The sequence below is a fragment of the Anser cygnoides genome, chromosome 4, assembly GCF_040182565.1.
Source record: "Anser cygnoides isolate HZ-2024a breed goose chromosome 4, Taihu_goose_T2T_genome, whole genome shotgun sequence".
NCBI lineage: Eukaryota > Metazoa > Chordata > Aves > Anseriformes > Anatidae > Anser > Anser cygnoides.
Genome location: NC_089876.1, coordinates 52,780,531 through 52,805,438, shown reverse-complemented (window position 1 = coordinate 52,805,438; position 24,908 = coordinate 52,780,531). Strand labels below are relative to the sequence as shown.

The following is a 24,908-nucleotide window of genomic DNA, read 5'->3' as shown; positions in this document are numbered from 1 at the left end:
AAATAGTGTTTTTCTAGCTTGCCCTAAGAAATGTGAATTTGTTTAAATGTTAGCCACGTGACCTAGAGCCCTGGAGGATGAAAACCCACTTCCAAAATTGCCATCGGCATTCTTGGAGGAGTACTCCAATAATGCTCTAGGAATTACCAATGACTGCTCACATGGTCAGAGTAGACTAGGGCAACAATATTAAAGTAAGAGAGAGATTAAGGTCAAACCTATAAATATCTGGAGAAATAATTTGAATGTGATGCTCTTACCTTTATTTTTCAAAGGGCTTGGAATTACCAGTAGATATCTGGTATTTAATTTTGCTTGAAGACAAATGTGCTATTCTTTTATTCCTTGAAATAACAAATGTTTGCTTATCAAAATAAATTATATACTAAATTAAATCTCCTTTATAATGCAAATGTAATGATGATAACTTCTTTGCCTCGCTGAATTTTATTCCACAGCACAGAAATATTTCACAGATTCTGCTTCTCAGCTATGTGGGTCCCTCTGCCAGTTGTTCTCCCTGCCCTTTTACGTGGGCAGGATGAGGGGAAAAGGCCAAGGCAGAGGTCTGCCGTTTCTTCTCAGTGAGCAGTCCCTCAGAGCCCATTGCCAGCTGAAGTATAAGGGTTGTCTCAAGGCAACTCAGGATTTCCATACATTGAGGTGATTCTAATTAACTCGCTGATGACCCTGTCACCTCCCTTCTCAGTCACACCAGGATGATCTCCTCTGCGATCCCTCAGGGCTGTTCCAGCAGCCTGCTGCATGGAGCTGGGCAGACTGGCCCTGCTGCAGCGCCCTTCTAATGAGCAGGCACGCAGCCTGAGAGATGTTGCAGTTTAGGTACAAGATATAACATGTTCTCCTTTCTTGGGAATATTTCAAGTGTGGTCCTGACAGAATTAGTACTTAGCTCAATGCTCTGCATGGTTTGTATCATGAATAATCAAAAAAATGAGTTATAAAGTGATAAAACTCATGAAAGGCAAAAATGACAAAAACAATAATTAAAAGAAGCAGGTGGTTAATGCGAATTTGACTGGTGTTTTACTGGAACCAAATGTGGGGCATATATTTAAGGACAAGGAGTTCAGCCTGTATCTCCAGGTTTAAGAATTCTGCCCACAAAAGCAGTGACTTTGAAACCACTTAGGATTTATAAGGTGCCTATGCTAGTACCTTAGTTTGGATGAAGGGTGTGTTATTGTAACCAGTTTCCCAATCATCCCACTAACCTTTAGTTTATTCCAGGAGCAGTTCTGGAGCACATGAAACCAATTCCTTTTTGATAAAGCTAGACGTGCTTCCAAGGAGTGCAAAAATGTGTTGATGTGTAAACACAGTCTATAGTAGAAGAGATCATTCTGCATATAAGTATGCATTTATTCACAGTTATGTGACCAGGATATCCCATACCGTTCACCTTCCACATTTTCAAAGGATTATAAACACAGACTGTGCAATCATAAACCATTGAAGCTGATTCTAAAAGATACTTGGAGAAAGAGAGAGCCATCTGAATCTGCAGGGTGGTGTTTTTTGTTTGTATGTTTTGTTTTTTTGTTTTGTTTTTTTTTTTGTTTTGTTTTGAGGGGTGGTGGTTGTTGCTTTGATTTTTAATGTTTGATTATCGTGAATAAGAATCTTCAAGAAGACTATTATGATGCGAACTCATGGCTGGAAGATTGACAAATTCAAACTGGTGATGTGCATCACTTTTTTTTTTAAGTGGTGAGGATTATTAATGTTTGGAACAACCTTTCTTGGGACGAGATGAACTTTCTATCTCTTGATGTTCTCAGGTCAAGACAGAATGCCTGCCTGGAAGATGTATTCCGGCTAAGCACAAATTGTAGGTCCCACGGCAGGGCGATGTGTGATATGCAGCAGGTTGAACTAAGTAATGTCAGACTAATAGTCCTTTCTGGCCCTAAAATCTATGAATCCATGTTAACAAATTTATGTATGCTAACCTCTTATACAACTGACACCTCATTTTGAGCCACTTTATAACCACGAGTGACCTGACACGTATTCTATCCAGTTTCTAGTGTGCTCTTATTTCTGGAATTAGTATCACTCCATCCCGCACAGTCCCAAGGCACTTCTTGCAACCATTGCATTCATAAAGATAAGGTGTTCTCTAAACAAAAGAGCCGAATGCTCTTTTGACAGGTGGTGCTGTAATATAACCTTAATCAATCAAGCATATTGCTCATGATTTTTTTTTTTTTTCCAAAGAGCCTAGCAAGGGCGCTAGCTGTGGAGGAAAAAACACATTTGAAAGGAGAGCTGATAGTTTCCCACAGTTGAATTTGTCATTCCATTTTATCTCAGAATGTTTTCAGCACTTTATAAAATTTTAACCTTCTCTTCTGAAGTCTACTGTAGGTGTTTATTTATTTATTTATTCTAGGGAATGAGATTAGGCACAGTAGCTGGTATTTCTAATAATTACACTTTTATTTTTTTTTTTAGTTCCCTTTTGGAAGCCTCAGTGCTCCATGTGTCAGCACAAGAGGGAGCTGATATTTGAAAGGAAGAGAAATCATGATGTTGGGTGCTTTGCCATTTTATTTTAATCCAAATGATCTTAGACTTGTAAGTGTAGGCTACTTTGTGAGCAGTCTTTGTTTGCCTGATCTCTGCCTGTGGAATAGCCTCTGTTTCTCAGATCCACTTGTATGTGGGATTGGTGATGTCTACCTCTTGCCTAACCTCCTGGACACCTAACTAAAACTAGCCCTGAGCAGCAGCTTGTGTAGGCTTGTATAAGCTAAATTGCCATCTTTCTTATTCTGTCTCCAGTAGTTATCAAATGTTATTTCCAAAATTACCTTATGCTAAATACTATACTTACTGCCAAGTAAAGGAGTTTACACCTCTCCTGAAAACTGCAAAGATTCATATAATGGATGTTAAGCCCAACCATAAATAATGCCTTTCAGATATTTTAGTTTCAAGTCAATAACATTCACAGAGGTTTTTGACTTACTTTCCTCCATAGTAATATGTAAATTAAGATACCATATCCTTTCAAGAATATTACTTTGAATACAATGAGATTTTTTGCCTGTGTTGATGGAAGGTTGAAAATTAAAATTCAGTGCTGAAGTGCTTTCTTAACATTCTTACTGCTCAGTGACATGGTGTGTTGTTTGTGTCCTGCAAATTAATATTATCAAGGCCAGTTGCCTGGAGACAGCGTAAGTATTTCTGTGTTTAGAAATGAAAGGAGCTCTGGGAATTGTATGAAAAATATGTTTAATTAATAGGGACAAGTAGGGAATTAAATGCATTTAATTTAAGGACACCTTAAAAAGCACACCCATTTTTGTAGCTGTTACAGAAGCTGTCCCATTAAATAGAACCTGCTGTCCAATTTCTTTCTTATTTTCTCAATTAAATAAAATTTCAGCTCAAAAACAATACAATAGGAGACTGAGGATTAGATTATTTTTAATTCCAGTTGACTCTCTCCAGATTTACTCCATAGGCAAATATGTTTCTCTCCTGTCTCTGAGTTACTATAACTCAGACAGAAATGCCCTGAGTGGTGTAAATTGAGCTGTTCCTCACCCTCTCTCAGCTCCATGCCAAACATCTCTATGATGGTGTCATTCCGCACTTCTCAAATGGGCTGCCAGAGAAAAAATGACACAAAGCAGTGCTCTGAGTGGAAGAATAATAGGAGTCTCTCTCCAAACGTTCTCCTGTATCAAGATGTACTCTTGAGTCTGTTCTGCACAGCGATACAGCCTATTTCTGATGAATGATGCTTTCTCCCAGCCTAGCCTGTGGCCAGCTGAGATCAGGTCCTCAGGATCCATCAGCACAAGAGGACTTATGGTGACCTTCTGAGGATCACTGACATCAGTCACCACTGAAGCACATACTTCTCCTTCCCTTTATTCCCTGCCAAAAATACCATGGCCAAGGGACACAGGAGACAGGAAGACAGCTCAGGTAGCTTTTGGAAAGTTTCATCACAGTGCTTTTTTTTTTTTTTTTTTAATACGAAGCTGAAGTCATGAAGATGCATGTTAGCATAACAAGCTATGCTTGATAGGCTTATAGAAATGTGTAATAAATATTGTTAACAAGTAAGCTGCCTAAAAATTTCCTGCTGTTCAATACCTTGTGATTAGTATGTACCACTGAACAAATGCAGCCCTTATTTCCTGGTGCAGACCAAGCAAACCTCTCTTCTCTTTCCAGCATCAAGGATAGGGATTTTGTCTTCTTCAGCTTACAAGGACCTAATGACAGATACTGAGCAGAGAAGTTCAAAGCCGTTGACTCCTTTTTGACTTTCAGCTGCAGCTTCAGAAGCAGCAAGCACACAAAGCATTCCTCTGCTCAGAAAAAATGGAAAGGGAGCTGAATGTTCAGTATTGATTTAATTGCTGCATCATTTCTGGAGACTGATCTTTTGAAAGGTCTGGATGGTAATTATAATAATGTGAATTTAAAAAATGGCTCAATGTTTGGATTGAAACATTGCATCAGTGTCTGTGTGTGCCAGATACGGACCCCACCAGTTGCAGATAATTGATGTGTACACATACAGTAATGGAAATATAGTGAACAAATCAAAGTTTGCTGAAGGAGAAATGGAAAGAAAGAACAAATAACTTTCAAATATATGTCACATGCTATCTATTGGTCTTATGCATAATATGAGTAATTTGACTCTGAGTGCATTCTCTAAGCTTTGAGAGTTTTTGTGTCTTTAACTACAATTTACTTTACCCATTTGTCCAGATGACTCCTTTTCATGCAACCCCAAAGTGGCTGAATTCATTTTCTCTTAGTTTGGGTCTTACTCATCTGAGGTTGCATGTAGCTCAAAACCGATAGCAAACTCAGGGTTTATAGTAAAAGGTTAAAAAGAAAAAGTTTTGGTTAAGTTGGTCCTTGTCTCTCCAACTCTTTATTTGTTCAATGATAGTTTAATATGACCTATATTTGATAAGGCTGGGGGATGTTGTTGTGGTCTTGGCAAGATCAGGTTCATGGTTTTTCTTTTATTTATGTATTTTTTTTTAATGGTCCAGGAAACACACGTGGAAGAAGAAATACCAAAAATCTCCTGGACGCAGTGCCTGTCTTACAGTGTTAAATAGAAGCCCCAAACCTCAAAGCTATACAGAGACTGACATAGATACACTCATTAGATGTGTATCAATTAGCTTGACAGAGAAAAGGTATGGTATCTATGGAATAGAAGGAACATTACCATGAAGAAACATATTAAGATTATGATCTTTTCATTGCAAGGGAGGCATTTTCATTTACAGACTGTGAAACATCGACAGGCTAATGTGGAGAGAGATTATGATTTGCTATAAAACCAGAACCGTTATTGAATCCTGATGTTTGCTATCCAAGAGAGTTACAAAATGCATTGTGATGAGTTACATTTCGAGGATGTTTTACATGTCTCCCTTCAGGATTAGGACTGAGAGATCAGAGATAAAGGGACTGGTTTGTGTGTTCCCCTTCTGAAAGTCAGGCGTGCGGGGAGCAGGACTACTGTAGCTTTGATTCCAGCTGGGGTCTAGAAAGCAGACCACATTAGATCTAAATTTCCTGGAAGGCCAAATGCAATAGCACTCACGTGATGCTTAGGAAAAGAGACTTGCAACAGCAACACTGAAGGAATTACATTTTCTCATTCCTGGTGTGTCTTTGGGTTTTCACACAGTAGTCTCCTCCTTGATTGCTTCCCTCAGAAATCCAGTTTCATTTCTTTCCTCCACAGTTTTTTAGATGGGAGGACATAACAGAAAAAGCTATATTTCACCAGATAGCACAGCCTCGCTATTGTTAAATGGCAAGAGTACCTCCAGAGCGTTATTGTGAAGGCACCAGTTTTCTAGAACAGGTTTCAGACTATGGATATTGTAGGAGCTACCTGTGGTGAATGTCCTCAATATTTTATCCTAGTTAATTAGCTGAAAATGTAATATGATGGCTTGCCATTTTGTGTATCCCACTTGGAAACCCTGTCTTTTCCATGCACTGTGTAGGAAACCTAGGCACTTGTGTAGTTTTAGCCTGCAATCTTTCTCTAGTGCAACTTCACATTTATCAAATAATTGTACTGCTTCCTTATCTCACAGGGGGCTGCATGGCTCGATACCCAAAATCACTATGAGAGTCACAAAGACAACGGTCTGTTAAACATGCTGTGAGGAATAAATAGAGAACAGTCTGGAATTTTTCAAATGCAAGAGAAGTCAAAACATAAGATATTAGCATCATTACTGTTACTCTCTCTACAAAAAGAGAAATGAAACACTTGACATGTGAACAGCTCTTTACATTTTTGGACTTAAGTAGTAGGAGAAAGGGGGTGTGAAGGTAAAATTTGCATGGAAGAGCACATGCAACTCCTTTGCAAGATGTGCCTTGTGCTGTGTCACAGCTAGGCAGGTACTCTGCAAGCAGGAGCAAAGCAGCACTTCCTTCTTTGGGGAACTCACAGATTCAGGGAAGGTGAAAAGCCTGACATGGGTTCAAGGGGACAAGGAAGTAAGGCCATGAGATGTAGCCTGGCAGCAGTTAAAACACGGTTATATTAACGCACTCTAGAACACAATACATTATTTGCTCAGTTATGCCTCAAGCTTATTCTCAGTCCCCTAGTTGCCGGCAGAAGTGGATTGCAGAGGGAGGAAAGCAACCTTTTCCTGACAATAGCAAAAAGCTGATGTGAAGAGTGAAGAAAATTTAGGTTTGCAACAGTAGAAGAAGGGATTGTAGGGCAAGGTAATGAGTCATCGGTAAATGCATCCTTCATTCCTATGTCTGATATTCCACTATTTTTTTTTTAAGTTTATTCTACTTAAGTTTCATCTTAAGTATTAATGTATTTACCACCAGTCTCAGGAGACCTTTTCTTTGCTGCCACTTTTTATACATGATATACCATTTTCCTAACTAAATTACCATAAACAGATAATTTAAAAGTTATGGTGGTAATAGGAAAAATGTAGGAAATTACCAAATTCTCACAATTCTTTCAATTAGTAAAAAGAATGTCGTTGTATTAGATCCTTGCATTTAGAACTCAAAACAAAACTAGAAAAACAATCTTTTTGTTTTAGTTCTTAATGCCAGAACTTCTGAAATGAAAATTGTCTGATCTGTTTTGCAAATATTACAGAACATAAGCCATTCTGCAGTGTCCATTGTCTGCTGCTGTACAGTTTTATGCACACATTAGGGTATTAGCCTCATTTTCTTTTTTATTAGCCTTGTTGTTTTTAATTTGTTTTGTTTTTCTTTTCTTTAACACTGAAGACTGAACCTGCTGTGAGAAATGTTATCTCAAAGGAACCATCCTGGTGTAAAATGTTTCATCAAGTCTCTTCCAGATTGACAGTACTCTGCCAGCCTTTTGACAAAATAGCAAAGCCTGAACCTTTTTCTCTCTTCTCTTACATCCTGCCTTTATTTCAGTGTTTACATGGCCTGCACAAAGAATCCAAGCCTAGGAGCAGCTAACCACTCTCACAGCACAGAGAATAAACACTTTAGAAATTCTTCCTGTAGCACAAAATTTGCTGCACTTACCATGAATCTTATAAACCCTAAATAAGCTAACTGACATCATCAAGGCAGTGTATAATTACCAAAAAAAAAAAAAAAAAGCGAACAAAGAAGAGACATCTCCTGGTAGTTCTGTAGAATCTATAGGACAATATTAATAATCCAAAATATGGACGAGCATATGCACAGTGTTATTTCTAAATGAAAATGCCTAATTGTATCAATTACACATTCAGTTGGAGATGTATGTTTTCATCTATTAATTTTTCATTCATTTGTATTATGACACTGTATCATATTGCAGCTGCTCTCATCCCCCGGCATCTTGATCCGAGAAATGCTGCAATTCCAGCATAATTTCCAGGGAGCTCTCTGCACTGTTAGCTTCTCCTTTTCCACTTAGCTTCCCTCTCCCTTCTTTCTGCTGTTCCACTTTGTTGAAGATGCTCAGGCATTATGTGGCTGGAGAGTCAGAGCAGCCACTCTCCCAGCCTCAGTTCGGATGGGGCAGTGCTGAGCTGTGTTTCACACTGTCCTGCTGCCTTTCACTTTGCTGGGCTGTGTGTCGAGAAGAAACTCGTGATTAAATTAATTAAATTAAACCAGTGTCATGTAATTTGGTTCCTTCTATTTATTTACAACTAGCAACTTCTGCAACTCTTTCAGTTTTTAGTTGGCTTCTCATTAGCTCCATCATTATTCATTAGCTTCATGATTAGCAGAGTTTCTTTCACATAAACCCCAAAATTAACAACATTCACAATTGCCAAGGAAATGCTTATCAGTTTTTTTTTTTGGTTCATTTGTTTCATTTTGTTTTGCTGTTAACATTCTCAAAACAAAGATTCAGATTGTGCTTTCAGGTATTAAACTGTTATTTATCAATAATAGCACAGTGCTGCATTTTTTTCATGACTTCAGTTTGTGTACCTGATTTCTGAGTAATTTCAAGGCAGGGATTCATTAGATGAACCTCTCTCAGTCAGATTGTATGAACTAGGTACCTAAAATCTGCTTATACTTTCGATTGTCTACACAGTTTTGCATATCTCTTGTCTCTCCATTTTTAAAGAAGCATGGTTTCACTGGCCTTTCTGTATAACTATATTCTCCAAATCTATGCATCATTCAGTGTTCCTTTTATTTTCCTTTCTCCATTCCTGTATTATCAATTTTATAGCAAGGTGACCATAACTGAGCTCAGTATTATAGTGTAATGTTGTTGTAGGTCCACCATGCATCACATCTGTTATCTGCTAGCAATTTCTCTCTGAAATTTCTGCTTGCCACCAGAAAAAGAGTGACGGAAATACCTAAGATGTATGCTCATTCACATACTGATGCTGGTCTCAAGGTGTGTTTGTTTTTTAAAACCCATGCCCCTCGATTCTGCATTTCATAACTCATCATCATGGAAGTGTAAGAAATTGGGTGAAATTTAATTGCACAAAATTTCAAAGATTCAAATTGGTCAGGTAAGGGAAGACCATATTAAATCCATTAAGTTTTCAAAAGCATTGGATGCTGATATTAAAAGGCTCCAGAGGCGATAGCATTCAGTGCATAATGAAGTTCCTCAGAATCAGTTTTGCACGGTCTCCTCGTACAGTGACAAAAGCATCTATCTGTATCTGCAAGTGGGGCAGAGAAAGGCATTCAGTGTGGTAATGACATTAAGCCTCTAATGCCTATAATATTCTCTCAAACAACATATGAAACATTATGTTTATCTGCAGCTTTAATTCAAAAGCAGAACTAAGTTTAAATTCCTCAAAAATGGGCCTGCATGCTGTTTGCCTATTGATAGCTAGCAAGTAACTGTAAAAGCCTCATTTCAGGTAAGCCAGTTTGTCCACATCTTAAATGGTAATGGGGAAAACAGTGGTTTCCCAGTGCTATGGCACTTCTGTCAGAAAACGATGACTTGGAGGAATACCTCAGTCCCAATGCAACCTTCACTGGGCAAGGTGCAGGGGCAAGAGATGCCCCATACCAGCCTGGCAGGGCTCTTCTCTGGGATGGATGCCAGAGCCTCTTGCATGGCCCCAGCTCCTTGGTTGAATTGAGTGGGACAGGAAGGTGCTGCTGGTCACTGGGATGGGTGCTTGGCAGAAGGAACACTGCTCGAGATCCCAAAAAGTACTCTCATATCGCCAGGTGATACTGTAGTAACCTTGGCAATAGTGACTGTGAGCTGCAAGAAGCAGCATTACCTTGAAGGAAGTAATCAGCTGCCCAGATGGTTAATAAAGAATAAATAATGAGACAACTTAGTCTGCGAAGGCACCTCTTTGGCCTGAGACTACACGATAATTTTAGTTTGGTAAGTAGTATGTAATACGTTAATAAATTAAAGCAGAAAGCTTTGCGTGAACAGAAATTGCTCTCATCTGTACAGTGTACGCTCATTTAATAATGTATTGTAATGTATCTTTAAGATATATATATTTTTTTAAACAGGGTAATTAAAAAATTGCAGACCTAGTGATACTCTGCTCCTCCTATAAAGGGTCTGCACTTATCTGACTTGTTTTATGGATTTCAATAAAAGCTTTTTGTAAGTAGGTGCTGCAGGAATATGTTGCGTTTGCATAAGCTCATCCTCTTTGTACAAAATCAAATCCATCAAAGCAGTAAGTACACAGCTAAGTTTAAGACTGTGTTTGCTGTAAGGATGGCAGTTGTAATTAGGGCAGCTCACATGCCTGAGTTTTGATCAACAACATCTGCAGAAAGCAAGCAAGAGCTGCTCATTAAACATTGAGGAATTAATGAAGGTAAGGACCAGGGAAGGTAGACTTGATTCATTCCAAATAACTTTGTACTTACTTCTCAGGTGTAAGAGTAATTATTTCCCAGCCTTAAGCCTCACTGAGCTGGAAATTTTACTTTACGAATATCCACTGATTTGTTTATCTCAAGACTTAACATTTTTCTTGCGTTTCTTCCCGTGATGCTCTATATACATCACAGTCATTTTAATCCAATTGAGAACAATGATCACCTACTGTGCACCCAGATTTCTTCTTAAAAGAGTTTCTGTCCATTTTCCTTGCCACTTTACCACTTTATCGCTGTGAGTACAGATCGTAGGTAAACAGAAGAGACAAACTCCTTTGTTCAGTCTTGCTTTCTTTTGTTATCTTGGGTTATTTGCTGGTGTTGCGGTTGTAAATTGGCAGGATAGAGCACATTAGTGTGTGTGTGTGTGTGTGTGTGTAGAATAAGGCCACTTTTTGAAGTTTAGCACATGAATAAACGGTCACAAAAACAGTACACTTCAGAGCAGTACCAGTGTTTGTAGTACCAAGACAAATACTGTTTAGGGTGTTGTGATGCTATTCCCTTCCTAGGATTTTCAGGAGGTTTTGGGATAAAAATGCACATGTCTTTTTCTGGGGGAACAACCATGACAGCTATGAGATATTTCTACTTCTTTTTTTTCTTTTCATTCAGTCTTTACATATCCTCTATGCTGTACTGCCAGCTTTGGTTAGAGATCTTGCAGAGTGTAATTTCTATGGATGGCAAGCCTAGTTACCAGACTTCCTGGGCATATCAGTGATCACAAGATTAACTCCACTTCAGTTTGTATTTCAGCCTGCGTAATAATGACTTACAGTAATTAACCAGCTTTCTCTAATGTTTGAGTAAGGCAGCTCAGAATGTTTTTCCTATTAATCCAAGCATTCTGCCAAGGAATCTTGAATCTTATCCCATTGCTGATTTCAATTAGACAGTTTTGCTATGGTGCTTACTTAAAATTAGGAAAAGCACTATCACAATTAATTATGAATTAATTATAAATTATTAATCATGCATACATCATGGGGAAGTTGTGTCAGTTGTCAGAGTAGAATGAAATTGGACAGGACTTATCCTACGCTCATTATTTTTGTTTGTTTCTAGGTACTATTACTGAAAAGTCACTGCTTTACTTCAGCAAGAATTCAGACTTAAGGTAGCACTCCCTTAATGTGAAAGTCAGAAGATGGGATGCTGCCATAGTCAACACTGCCCTTCGTACCAAGATGTCGCAATTACTTCTCCCTGAACATGCTCCACAAGGACAGTGACAGCCTCTCCTCCCTTGATAGGCCATATGAAGGCAGTGCCAGCCTCTTGTAACACAGCCAGGGGAACAGGGTATGTTCAGATCCCTTCCTACTTTCCTCCATCACATTTTTTCTCAGAAAGAGCAGTCAGGCATTGGAACGGGTTGCCCAGGGAAGTGGTGGCATCACCATCCCTGGGGGTGTTCAAGGAAAGGTTGGACTTGGTGCTTGGGAACATGGTTTAGTGGGTGACATTGGTGGTAGGTGTATGGTTGGACCAGATGATCTTGGAGGTCTTTTCCAACCTTGGTGATTCTGTGATTCTATGAGCCTGCTCCTCATCCCCACTGTCAGCATCACAGCTGGTGCTCCCTGGTCCTCTCTGCTGTGCTCATTCACTCCTTGGGCTTGGGTTGCTGCACTGTGCTGTCCTCTCTTTGGCCACCTTCAGGTCTGGCCACCAGCTGACTCAGGGCCATGTAGCAGGGGGCATTACCAAACAGCACTTCATGTAAGTGCAAGGCTGCACCTCTTAGCAGTCTTTCAAGTCCCTCCAGCAAAGATAATAATGCAAATACCTATTAAATAACATTTGTAAAGAAAAAAAAAATAATGTGGTTCATGCCCTTCTCCTTTCTTCCATCTAGCTGAGTGCCTTAATATCTAGGCAACTCTACCTATAATATATGTGTAGTAAAAATAGCAATGCCACTTATTTGTAATTCAAGTCACTCTACGAAAAATTTTTGACGTTCTCCCTGCATGTATTTCTGCAGAGCTAATTATGCTCCCCTGCAGGATCAATGCTTTACTAATTTAAATATGTTGTAACAATATTGTCAGCAATGAATTTTACTGCTTCAAAAGGCAAATTGTTCTATGCCAACAATTAGAAAAAAATGCTTTGTTTTTCTTTTATGTAAATTCTTTGACATTAGCATTCACCTTTTCAGGCAGACATTTGATAAGGGACAAGTAGTGTATTACATAAAAGGGTATAAAGCAGAGAAATAACCACATCTGTCCAAAGAGAAAATTATAGCAATCTCTTTGTGATAAGCAGAGGATCCTTAGAAATCAAATACTGAGGTCACATCTGCTCTCAAGAAACCTGATCCACACATACAGTACCCAGCAGATAAGGCATGTCCATATTGGAATTATAATAATAAACCCCATGCCTGTAAAATACATTATACCTGATTTATTTTTAAAATATATGATTTGCTGATCTTCAAATGTCAGGAAGCACTGTGAGCTGCTGGAGTGACACACTGTCAACCAACTAACTCTTTGGGGGGCAAGTACCACTTGCTTGACATGAACTGCCACATTGACAGGCCCTAATGATCCTTCATTTGAGTAAAATAGGTGTGCTGCCCCTCCTTGTCTGTTCTTTAACTTCATAAGCACTGTAGAAGAAAAGGAGGAAGAGAAATGTCTCTTGCTTGGAAATGTTCATGTTTGTTTGATAGAAAAAATGATCAGATTAATTGGCAATTAAATAAAGACCGTAAACTGAAACTGAGGGAGTAACATTCTCCCTGTTTAGCTTTCCACTTTAGTCTCTCGTCTTTTCTTTTGCAGCTTGCGATTATGAAGCAGTGGCTAACAAAACCCAGAGACATCCATTTTAAGGCACTGGAAGTGTTTGTCAATTCAGCTTGAGTGTGGGAACTTTTCTTGTGGTGAGGCTTGGAGCTGGTTTAGTGTATGTGCAGGAGTTGAGGCTTGCTGTTTATTCAGTTGACATTAGGACTTTCAAAAAGTATTTTATGATCAGGCTGGGGAATGTCTGGGAATTGTCTTTTTTATTTTTTCTTCACAGTGGCTTGTGCACGTGTTATCTTTGCCTTTTCTTGGAGTCGTGGCATTTTACATGCCAATTTGAAGTTATGACACAGAGTGGGCAAGAGCGATGCAGGCTGGCTTGGTGACACATGCAGGAGGCTTTGCCCTCACTGTGTTCCTGCCCTTGCAGTACTGTACAGGTGGCCCAGCAGCCCCAGTGTGAGCTCTTGGCCATGACCTACTCTGAAGCAAGTCTCCTTGACTTTCATAAGCAAAGCACAGTGGTAACCCTGAGCTGCAGCATGGTGCAAAACACCTTCACCCAAGTCAGAGTGCCCAGCTTGTCACACTCAACAAGTAGTACCTGAAGTCGTTGAATATCAGTGAGTTGGGTAATAGTCTCTGCTACTTCAAAAACAACACCCATCACTGACTGTGTATGTCAGTGTATGTATATGCTGTGTATGCCTGAAAATGTGTATTAAATGTTGACCACTTTTCCTTCCTGTTATGAACAGGTGGGATTTCACAGCTCAGTTTGGGAGCAGGTGCCTTCGTTCTCTACAGAACACAACTCGTTCCCCTGCAGCTCTGCTTATACCTGGTCCTCAAAGCTTTGCTGGATTGTAGCTTGGAGCTCTCCAGAGGCTGGTGCAAAATCACTTTAAGCTCTATGGAGCTGATGCTTAAATAACATTCAAATGAACTCTCTTCAGCCTCTAAGCTACTGTTGTACCAGGTCTGCCTCACAAAGCATTGTAGACTTTCATGTCTTTCTCTGGAGAAATAAATTTGAGGCTTCATTCACATGAAAAAATTCAGTATGATTTATTTACAGGTTAAGGGCCCAAGCACATCCCTATAAATAATGCTTTGGCCTTATATTTTCCTTTGTGAACTTAGCATTTTATTTTTTTGTGTGTGCTTCCTAGGGCCTTTGGGTTATTATCACAGTGAATACTGCTACATTTTATGTACTGTGTTGGAAAAGACTAGTTGTTTTCCTCAGCCTGAGGAACTAACACCTAAATCTACTCTGTGTAGTGTTGATACTTGATATTCTTTCTTCTGTTAATTTCTCTTGTGATTGTGCTTCTTTCCAAAGTAGATACCTAACTACTAGCACTCTGTTTACTTTGATATGTATTTCAAGATGCTGCAATTAACAGCATCGATATAATTATTCAAATACGATTATAGGTATGTAACAAAAAAGCAGGAAAACCACATAGCAGAATCTAGGAGAAAGAAAAAAAAAGGTATTTATTTTATTCTAATAACTTTCTTCAAAGGCTAAGTATAGGCCTTTTTGCGTTTTAAATTACAGCTATTAATATGATTTACTAGAAGTCGAGCTTTGGCACTTTATACTAGCTGCTACAAATATTACCAGTTTTTACAAGTAGAATATGCATTAAAGTCTTCATTAACTATTAATTTTAACTGAAGTCAATTAATTATTTTAACTTAAGTAAGAGCTTCAAGCCTGAACACCAGTTTATAAGAGGACATTAACAAAATTGCTAGTTACAGAGCAAAAGAGGAGTGATGTAGAACCATGCAATTCCTTTGAAGATGCATATTCATACAGCGATTGGCATTGATTTTGTTGCTGTAATCAATATAAATATCTTTTAAAACCGTTTTTTTGATATTTTAATATCTGACAGTTTTAGCCCTGTGTGTGGAATAAAATACAGTTACACTTTTCTCACTGGGCTGCCAGCTGATCTGTTGGTGGAATGACCCCAAGGTCAAAGATATAACAGGCTACTTGCAGCTTTTTACAGTGTTTTTATTGGGGCTATTTTTATTAGAGTTACAGTGGATGCTGTTATGCCTCTAGTGAGTCAGGGCCTTGGGACGTTTATGCCACCTGTCATCCCCTCTTAACAGCTTTGATCTTGCATGCACTGGTTGGAAAAATTATTGTGCCATTTTTCAGTTTCAGCCTGCAGTGGTTTAACACAGCTCCTGACACTTTTTCACAACATGAGTTGATACAGACAAGAATTTTTGAAGAGAGCCCTAAGGCTAACAATAATATTTATATCTTCTGCCATTCATGGAAAAGCAGAGCCAATAAAGCAGGCAAAGGCTCTGGTATGTGTTCCCTGTTGCTCATTAATGTTTCAGCCGATTCTGTGGGTGTTCTGTGGAAGAGTGGTTGCTTTCATTTTCTCATGAAAAGAAAATACGATATTTCTTATTCAGATCTATTACCTATGAGATTCTGCTTTAAGCTTTTGCTTGAAGGATGTTGTTCATCTCTTTTATGAAGAGAGATATATAACACAGGCATATATGCAAGTAGAACAGTGCTGGGTTGGCCTTGAAAAAATAGATGCACTGCAAGAATAGTATCTGACAAATGCAGATGGAGAAACAGAGAGCTTGGTTCAATAGGAAATGCCTACAACCTTCCAGGCTGCATATCTTTTTGAATGAGGAGAGGACTTGTCCTCAGACAGGCAAACCTCTCCTTCCTGTGGATGCATGTGTATATGGCCATGCTGTATTTCTCGCCCTGAAGGCTCTGCCAGTCAGTATCTGACTGCCTTTATACAAAGAGTGTCCAACTCCACTGTTCTAGTCCTCACTGTCTTGCAACACATGCTTCTGATCTGTCCCAGTGTCACTTCGTTGTGAGGTGCTGAATGACTATCTTGCACCCCTAAAAATGGTAAGGGTGCATTTCTTTCCTGAGCTTCTGCTCCAGTAATATACATGTTCAATAATTTCTCAGTTCTGAGAAAAACACAAACTCACAGTACAAGCACTGGGCATTCCTGGATCCCATCTAAATGGGATTAAAGTGTTGTTTAAAATTTAAATAGACACTTCTAAATGACAGTGAAGAGGGCTGAAATAGATATTTGTCCTGAAATGGCAGATCAAGTAAATTATTCCTTTTCCAAATATACTATTAGAAATTGTCTTGAAAAGATCTGATATTTGTTCTGTTCTTACCAGGGTGTGGGGTTTTTGCCCAGCAGGGCAGCTGGACTCCCAACACAGCCACTCTATCACTCCCATCCTCAAAGGGAAATGGTGAGAAAATACAACGGAAAGGTCTCAAAGGTTCAGATAAGGACAGGGAGATTGCTCAACAATTATTGTCATGGGCAAAACAGACTCAACATAGGGAGATTAATGAAATTTAATGCCTATTACTAGCAGACAAGACCAGTGAGAAAATAAAAGCACACTAAAAACATCTTCCACCTCCTCCCTCTGAGCAGTGCAGGGTAACAGGGAATGGGGGCTGCAGTCAGTCCCTGAGGCTTCTCCGCCGCTCCTTCACGGTCACTCTCTGCCCCTGCTCCACGTGGGGTTCCTCCCACGGGATGCCGTCCTTCCCGAACTGAGCCTGCGGGGGCTGCCCACAGGCAGCAGCTCTTCAAGAACTGCTCCCACATGGCTCCGTACCATGGGGTCCATCCCCCAGGAGCAAACTGCTCCAGCACAGGGCCCCCACGGGCAGCAGCTCCCCCCAGACCCCCTGCTCCTGCGTGGGCTCCTCTCCACGGGCTGCAGCTCCGGCCCGGGGCCTGCTCCTGCGGGGGCTCTCCATGGGCCGCAGCCTCCTCCAGGCCACATCCACCTGCTCCACCGGGGGCTCCTCCACGGGCTGCAGCGTGGAGATCTGCTCCATGCGGGACCCATGGGCTGCAGAGGCACAGCCTGCTCCACCAGGGGCCTCTCCACAGGCCGCAGGGGAACTGCTGCTGCCTGCCTGGAGCACCTCCTGCCCTCCTGCTGCACTGACCTTGGGGGCTGCAGGGACAGTTCTCACTCCTGTCTCCCAAATGCAGTTGCAGCTGATCTGTTGCTGTGATCTGACATGGGGCAGCTGCTGGGCTCTGCTCACAGAGGCCACCCCTGAAGACTCCCCGCTACCAAAACCTGGCCACATAAACCCAACACGTAGGGTCTATTTTAATGTGTGCTTTTGTTCTTTGAATCTATGCTGTAAAGCCACATCAAATCACGTCTTTGAAGATCAGTCTTCAAAGTTTCCCCTCCAATTCTGTCTCTAATTTTTCCTGGCTCAAAAAATCTGGCCCAAAGTCAGTTTCCTTAATGGAGTCTACATAAAGAGTAGAACTGTTATGATGTTGGGATTTCTTTGACAAAATCTAGCATTCTGACACAGCCAAGCTCTTTGCAGAAAGTTATCAGAAGAATACATTTGGAAATTGAAACAGCAGCTTCCGGATCAACATAGGTTTGGAAATTCTAGTATGGAATGAACATATGGAGTTAAAAAGCAAGAACAAGCAAAGGAGAAAGGTAATCCCTTTCAGTTAGGCATATTTAACCCAGTTCTTCAAAGCAGAAGTCATTCTTGTCAAAGCTGGTGAGAAGGTACTAAGGTGCTGAGGTCAGAGGTAAGAATGCAAGTGTTCAGCTGATTGTCTGTAGAGAATCAAATAATAATGTCTCCATAAAACATAAAATACCGGGTTATACCTACATATGAAGAAACCTGACAAAAGGTGAAGACAAATCTTTTGAAGTTGAAGGAAGTGAAATAAGTGAAAGCAAACTACAGTAGCTTCAACCAGTAGTGTGGCAGGCAGATGATGCAGAGAATTTTTTAAAGTTAATTCATTTTAAATGGGCCAAAAGTCCATTTTACTCACTTACCTGCATGTGTTTATAAAAATGTGACCCATGCATTTGGATCCAAAACAATGTGATAAGCTGTGACCAACCTGGAATTTGTGAGTAAACAAATGTCATTGTTTCTATTGTATATATGCAACAGGCCTATGTGATTTGTATGTATTGTTTGACATAGTGTCACACACACATACAAAAATGCATGGTAATTTACTATTTTATTTTTAGTTTCAGGGATGTTCACTTTCAATTCAAATGGACCAAATCCACTAGATAGAAAAAAATACAAAGTGAAGTATTTCATAATTGCTTTTTCATTTGCGTATTTTAAAATTCCACTGTGTAGAGCAAAGTTTGGAATAATTTAACTTGTATTATTTAGAAAACTATCATGAAAGTTCAGAATAATTCAAGTGTGTGTACCTGTTTGTCATAGTTAAATTTGGAGCCTAAGAAAATCGTGTTGCAGTGGTGTTTTAGATCTTCAGTGGGCTCAATCTCAGTTGAAAGTTACTTCATTTGAAAGTCATGGTTCATGTAAGAAGCAAAAATAGATTTCATTTAAATGCTGAAAATGGGCTGATGATAATTTTGAGCCCATCTATAGCAGCAGCAAATTCCAGCTATTTCTCTTTGCACCCATAGTTATTGCAGTCATGGAAAACTGTTTTTCACCAGGTTGCATGTGCTTATTCTTTCTACCGTTTCCCAGTAGTCCATGCTGTCCTAAACAAAGTGAAATAAAGAGGGATGTCATGGGCCACATAGCAAAATCTGGTAGTCATTCAAAGTTAAGATACACTGACAATTTATAAGAAGATGAGAATAATACATTGGAAGAACAGGGTGACCTTAAAACAGCATTAATAGAAATAGAATGAAATGTTCTAGTACAAGGTCAGGTACTTAAGAACTACTAATAAGAAATCTACTGTAAATTGAAAATGAGTGATAAAGACAGAGACACAGTTAATCATAGAATAATTATGTGATGTAGCTCTGAAAAAGACAAAAGTTTTCCTAAAATGTAAGTGTTCAGACATGGGGAAAGTATTTGTGCCAGTGAAAAAGGTCTTGATGAAATAATAGTTGACCATATTCCAAAAATACTAGCAAACTTTCATGCATATGACTCAAAAATTATCTGGTTAAAACAAAACAAAACACAGAAAACCAACAACCCCCAACAAGAATAAATACTTTTGTCATTATTCACAAGCATTGCAGATTATGTTTGTTCTTATAAGACAACACTAAATCACATCCTGGTAACTTCTGAGCCTTCTTTCTTTACTTCAGATGCTTCCCTCCCCTAACTTTTCTATAGCCAAAGCTCTTTATAACTCCTGATCCAGCTCCATCTCTGTTTTTGTCACTTGCTATTTTAAACAGGCTGGTACTAGAAAATAAGTAGATAAAGAAAGAAAGTGGACATTTACAATGAAGGTTTTACAAAACAGCATGTGGGATGATCAGCATGACACAGGGCATATCTTATGGTAGGAGACTGAAAGAAATCTGCTTAGCTTAGAAAACTTGAGTCCAAAGGAGGGTAAGATTGCTTTCTATTGAAGTTATGTTGGTGTCATCAGTGGGGTAAGTAGTTCAACACAAAAAACTACTACTTAAGATAAAAGTTAAAGCAAGCAAACAAAAAATAGAGGTATTAATGGGCCTGAGTAACCTTATGCAGAAACTATAAAATATAAATATCATATGAGTTATATTCTAGAATAGTCTTGAAACTGGAGCAGTGGAGAAGCAAGCACCAAAAATTAATTGCTCTTTTTTGATTAGTTTACAGAAGGGATTAGTTATCTACATTGCTTGTGATATCAGGCTCTTGATGATCTTGGAGAGTATTTCTGATAACAAAATCTGCGATCAACAAGGTCCTTGTTGCAAGACATATCCTTTTTTTTTTTTTTTTTGGATTTTTCCCAATTTCAGTTTCTACAAGCGACATAACTCAAGTCTGAAAACTGGCTTGAGTTTAAAAGTATCATGTATTTCTATTACAGCAGAAGTCTGGTCATCTTGTTTAAGGTGGGGGTTATGTACTATTTGTATATCAATCCCAGCGTGAATTAATCTCAGGCACTTAGTATGGGCTATTGTCTTTTCTGTTCAGAAGCTGCAAAGTATTTTACCAGCAGTAATTAACCTCAAAAGAATTCAGTGAATTATCGAACTCATGCGAAGATACCTATTGAATCAATAACAGAACTGCAAAATAATCCGTGTTTCTACTAGTTAAGAATTCTATTTCCACTCACTAGAAAGTAGCAGCACAGGCAAATTTTTAGTATATTATACTGTATTTTATGTTATTGTAAGGTTCTGTGAAGAAATCATTAGTACAGGTTTGCTTCAAAATATTGGAGAAATACTGTCTGATTTTACAAGAATGGGAGGTTTCTACAAGCTTAATTTGTAAAAAGTTCATTTTTGATATCTTTATCTCAGTTTTAGAGTTATTTATGGTCCCTAGAACAAGCTACATGCCTGAAGAAGGAAATTAAAACAGAGAATTGTAAAAGGCTGGTAGTAATGGAAGAGTGATGTCATGTCTGTTATCTCTTTGCATCACTGGGTGAGCAGTGTTAATATGTCCTAGGCTGACATTTCCAGAATTAAGCACTTGCTTACTGCACTTGCTTAACTCCGGTTTTACCTCCCAGAAATATTGGCAGTAAAGACATCACATATAGAGCCCAGTATCCAGATAAATGGATATGAAAATGGGGCAAGCGAGAACTGCAGAAATAAGTGATTTATTCAACACTGATGTGTTGCCTTGAGAAGTATTTGGTATCTGCTTTCATTGTAAATCCCTCGAACAGCTAAGTGTTAAATAATTTGTATGAAAAGTATGTTAACCTGAGTGGTACTGAAGCTCTGGAGATTTGTGAATGATAAATAAAAGATTTTTGTCTGTTTTAGCAGCATGTGTCCTTACTACTCACTGCCATGCTGAGCAGCTGAAAATGAGATAGCGGGGACATGATGTCATGTTTGTTTAGGGAAAAAAAAAAAATGGAAAAAAAAAGAGATCAAATACGCAACCTGTGAATGCATATTTTTTTACGAGTGTGCAAGTAAATATTATGCTAGTTGTGAAGCCATAATTAAACAAACCATTGAAAAGGCTACTTTTATTAACGTAAGAGAGGATGAAGAGTAATAGACTCATGCTAGACAAGTGAGCCACATGAGACATCTGCTACCTGAAACTACCCATCTGGATGCTTTTCAGTAATCAGATTTCTGCTGATTTATCTAGGATTTAGGCACCAATCTTGATATCACGTGCAAAAGAGAAAATATTTCACGTCAATGCAAATGCAATCCTGCTTTTGATTGCACTTTGGGTTGTGTCATGTATGGCAAGAGCTAGTGCAAGCCAGGGAAATGTGACACAAAATATGTGAAAGAGGTGGAATCTGTACTGAGAGATTAAATGAGCCTGCTGTCATAGTGATAGAATCAAGTTGTCTCTGCCTTGTCCTCCCCTGCACTGCATGAGGGTTGTGAAAAGTTCTGGCAGGTAGGTTTTGATATTCTCAGGTGTGATGTCTTTCAGTCAAGGCAATTGGAAAAAGTCAGATGCTTATATCATTAATTCCTTACGTCCAGTGTCTGTCTTAGAGTTCAGTACCTAAAAGGGGATTAAGCAAGCGCCTAGCGCTAGACACCAATCCCTCCTCCTCCAAATCTCACCCATTGCTGCCTATTACTCATATAACTCTTGAAGTTGCCAGGCACTTTTGTAGAACAAAAGACCTTGATTATTTTCAATCACTTGAAACCTCTTAGCTCAGTTACAGGAAGCAATCTAGCCACTAAGTGCAGTGCAAGCTGCAAAATTCATCTGCAAAGCGGGGTAATTTAGTTTTTACTCTGCTCCATGCTGGAGCTCAGGGGCTGGATGCTACTAGTTCCAGGTTTGGACTAATTTGACGTTAGATCTTTAAATTCTCTGTTTCATTCAGGATAAGGCCATGACTGCTATGCTGATACAGTCTTTGTTTTAGGAAGTTTGTCATCTAATTTTAGATATGGTAAGGAATAACAGTAAGTAATGGATAGGTGTGTGCCAATGTGAAAAAGCAAAAGGAGCTTGTTGTTCCATTATGGGCTACATGCATCTTGATGGTTCTCTTCAAGAAAATTGAAGGATATAATAGTAATTTCTCATGAAAGTTGCATCTGTTAGAAAGTAGCAGATTACTTATCGCTAGAAAGCGATACTACGCTAAAACACATAGAGCAGCCTTTTCTCCCACCAAGATATTTGTTCAAGGGCCTGGAGCTGTGGTTTCTGTCAAATGCAAGTTGGCTGCCCTGTAGCTACCCATAATGTTTGCCGTGAAGATTGAGTTTCGAGTTGTATTTCAAGTGGCATTTAAATTCTTATCCACCTGTATATTAAGCTCTCTTGTCTTGCTTCTCTTTGCAGGCTGTCTTGCCAAGAAAATTGTGGCTCAGTTTTTAATTGTCTACCTTCCCCAAATGCTGTCAGGCTAAGGTACATTATCTTATATATCATCCACCAACAGTTCAAGATTAATTAGTCTTTCACCCATTTTAAAGGTATCATCTATATCCTGAAGGCAGAGTATGGTGTTTGGCAGCCTCTTCAATCACTTAAAATTCTTCTCTGTGTACTGTATAAATAATCTGTGGAAGAATTGCTCTGTTCTGTGAATAGCTACAGATACAAATGGCATATTCTCTACAATTCCGCAGTCTTCAGTCTATACAGATTACCCCATTTGAGTGTTATATAAAGGATAATAAATATTTTTCACGTCTTACAATCTTACGGCAAAACTGACATATTGTTAGCGTTTACTCTGTGATTTCAGGGCTTTATGTATTTTTTGTTTTGCCTAGTTTGCAGAATGATCACTCGATACAGGATGTGGAAGGTCTGTTTGCGCTGCTGGGAGTAAATGTTATTAGGTGTACATAGAAAAAAATGAGCAGGCAAATTCTAAGCAGTTGCAGTGATGCTGTTTGGATGCATTACCTATATGATGATTATTAGCTTTTTAGATTATTAACTTTTGCAAGCAGATTTAATAACCTACTTGCTTACTTCCTTAAGTTCCTGCTAATTAGTCCTATTTCTTATGAATTAGAATAGCTGCCCAATATCCGTATGAAAATATGACGTCTGCCATAACGGTAGTGTGTGCGGTCTGAAAGCGTGCAGAATACGTTATCTAATGACTTCAGTTTTATGTATGTTTTGTCTAAGATATTGAGACTTTAACTCAGTGCCACTAGTGAACAGAAAGCAGGGCAAGTGTAATGCAGACAGGCTCTGTTCGTCTGTAATGCTCTGTGAACTGGCATCTTGCTGTCTCACTGTATGCTAGGGTAAGTCCTATTATGGGGCTTGGCTGTTTACATTAAGGATTGGTGACCAGTGTCTGAGGGTGAAATCCTCAGTAAAAGCCTTAGAGATTAGAAAAACCTAGAGCAAAATGCTATGTTTACTCTCCTCTATCCTTGTAATGCCAAAGGGAAGAAAACTGTGTCTACGGATGCGTTTTTTTAAGCGCAGTGATTGCAGAAGAAGGCTCTACCAAAGCGGCATTTTACAAATTGACCTGACAGTGTAAGGGTTGGATTCTGCCTGATTTCTGCCTTGGCCCGAGGTTGTGTGGGCAGGATTTTGCTGCCAGGAAATGCTCTGGTCCCTGCGCCTGCGAGTCAGCCGGTTGTCACTGCCTGACAGTTCTGCAGCTGATAGAATCTGAGCTGTCATTTATAAATAAATAAACAGGCTTCCTGCATTGCAAAAACACTATTCATAACATGAACTGATGTACTGCTTCCTCGATAAACTGCCTTTGCAAAATCTCTTCAGCCGAACAATAGAAAAATAAAGGCACAAGATTTATTACCTTATGCTTCAATATTGCTTTCACTTCAAAGCTGTTTAAACAAGCTAATGCTATTAACCATGAAAAATATGATTTTTTCCAAATGACTTGCAGGTAAGTCAAAATATCTTCACCTGGTAAGGAGGTGGAATACATGACCTAGTATATATTTTCTATTTTTAATGTCTATGAACTACTTTTGTTGGAAACACAAGGAAGAACAGAAATTACTGCTTTGTTATTCCCCTTTCATTTTTCTGGATAAAGCATACATATCTTCTTCTCTAAGGTCAACATAACAACAACCAAACTCCAATGCACTTCTGTTATTCTCTTATAGAATTAATTTTACTGAATTTTCACTGTATTTGGACCATTAATCTCTTGTAGCATTATTCAATTAATATTATTTTTTGCTGAAGTGAGATCATAAAACATTGGCTGAGTATTTTTCACATTTAAATAACAGTTTTGAGCCCCTCTATTTTTTTTTATATTTATTTTTAAAATGTGATTGGACGCTTTCCTGGAGATTTATATAATGCCTTTGATAAATTCTAAGCAATGCTTTTCTTTGCATTGATGGAAATGTTCTAAAACTGGTTTAAAGTTATGGATGAGAGACATGGCTGAGGTCTTATGAGAATGTACCAAGACACAAAGAAGACATTTGTATTGATAAGTCCCATGCGCACAAGCATACATAAGTTTCATCATAGATTGGATCATCTTTAAAACTCATGGCTGAAAACTCACTCAGAGAGGGGAAAACACATGAAATCTACCTACATCCACGTTAGAGCTTTCAGCTTCTGGTTTGGTGGATCTATGCATTTCAGCCACGTCTCCTATGCTGAATGACAGTTGAGATAACAGATACCCCTCATGTAGCCTGTTGGTCTCAGTTTGTAAGTCACAGACTATGGTAAAAACAAAAAAGCCCATTTACACAGCTCCCATGCAGATGTGCAAGCCTACTGGCATG

The 24,908-nt window shown here is 39.0% G+C and overlaps 1 long non-coding RNA gene across 1 annotated transcript in view; it reads left to right on the top strand.

Annotated features, from left to right (window-relative positions):
• The window catches only part of LOC125184306 (uncharacterized), a 112,895-nt gene that overhangs the window by 28,404 nt on the left and 59,583 nt on the right, over positions 1-24,908 (top strand). Inside the window, exon 2 of the long non-coding RNA XR_010831172.1 lies at positions 11,467-11,703. This is a non-coding gene — a long non-coding RNA (uncharacterized lncRNA). The remainder of the gene's footprint in view (positions 1-11,466; positions 11,704-24,908) is intronic.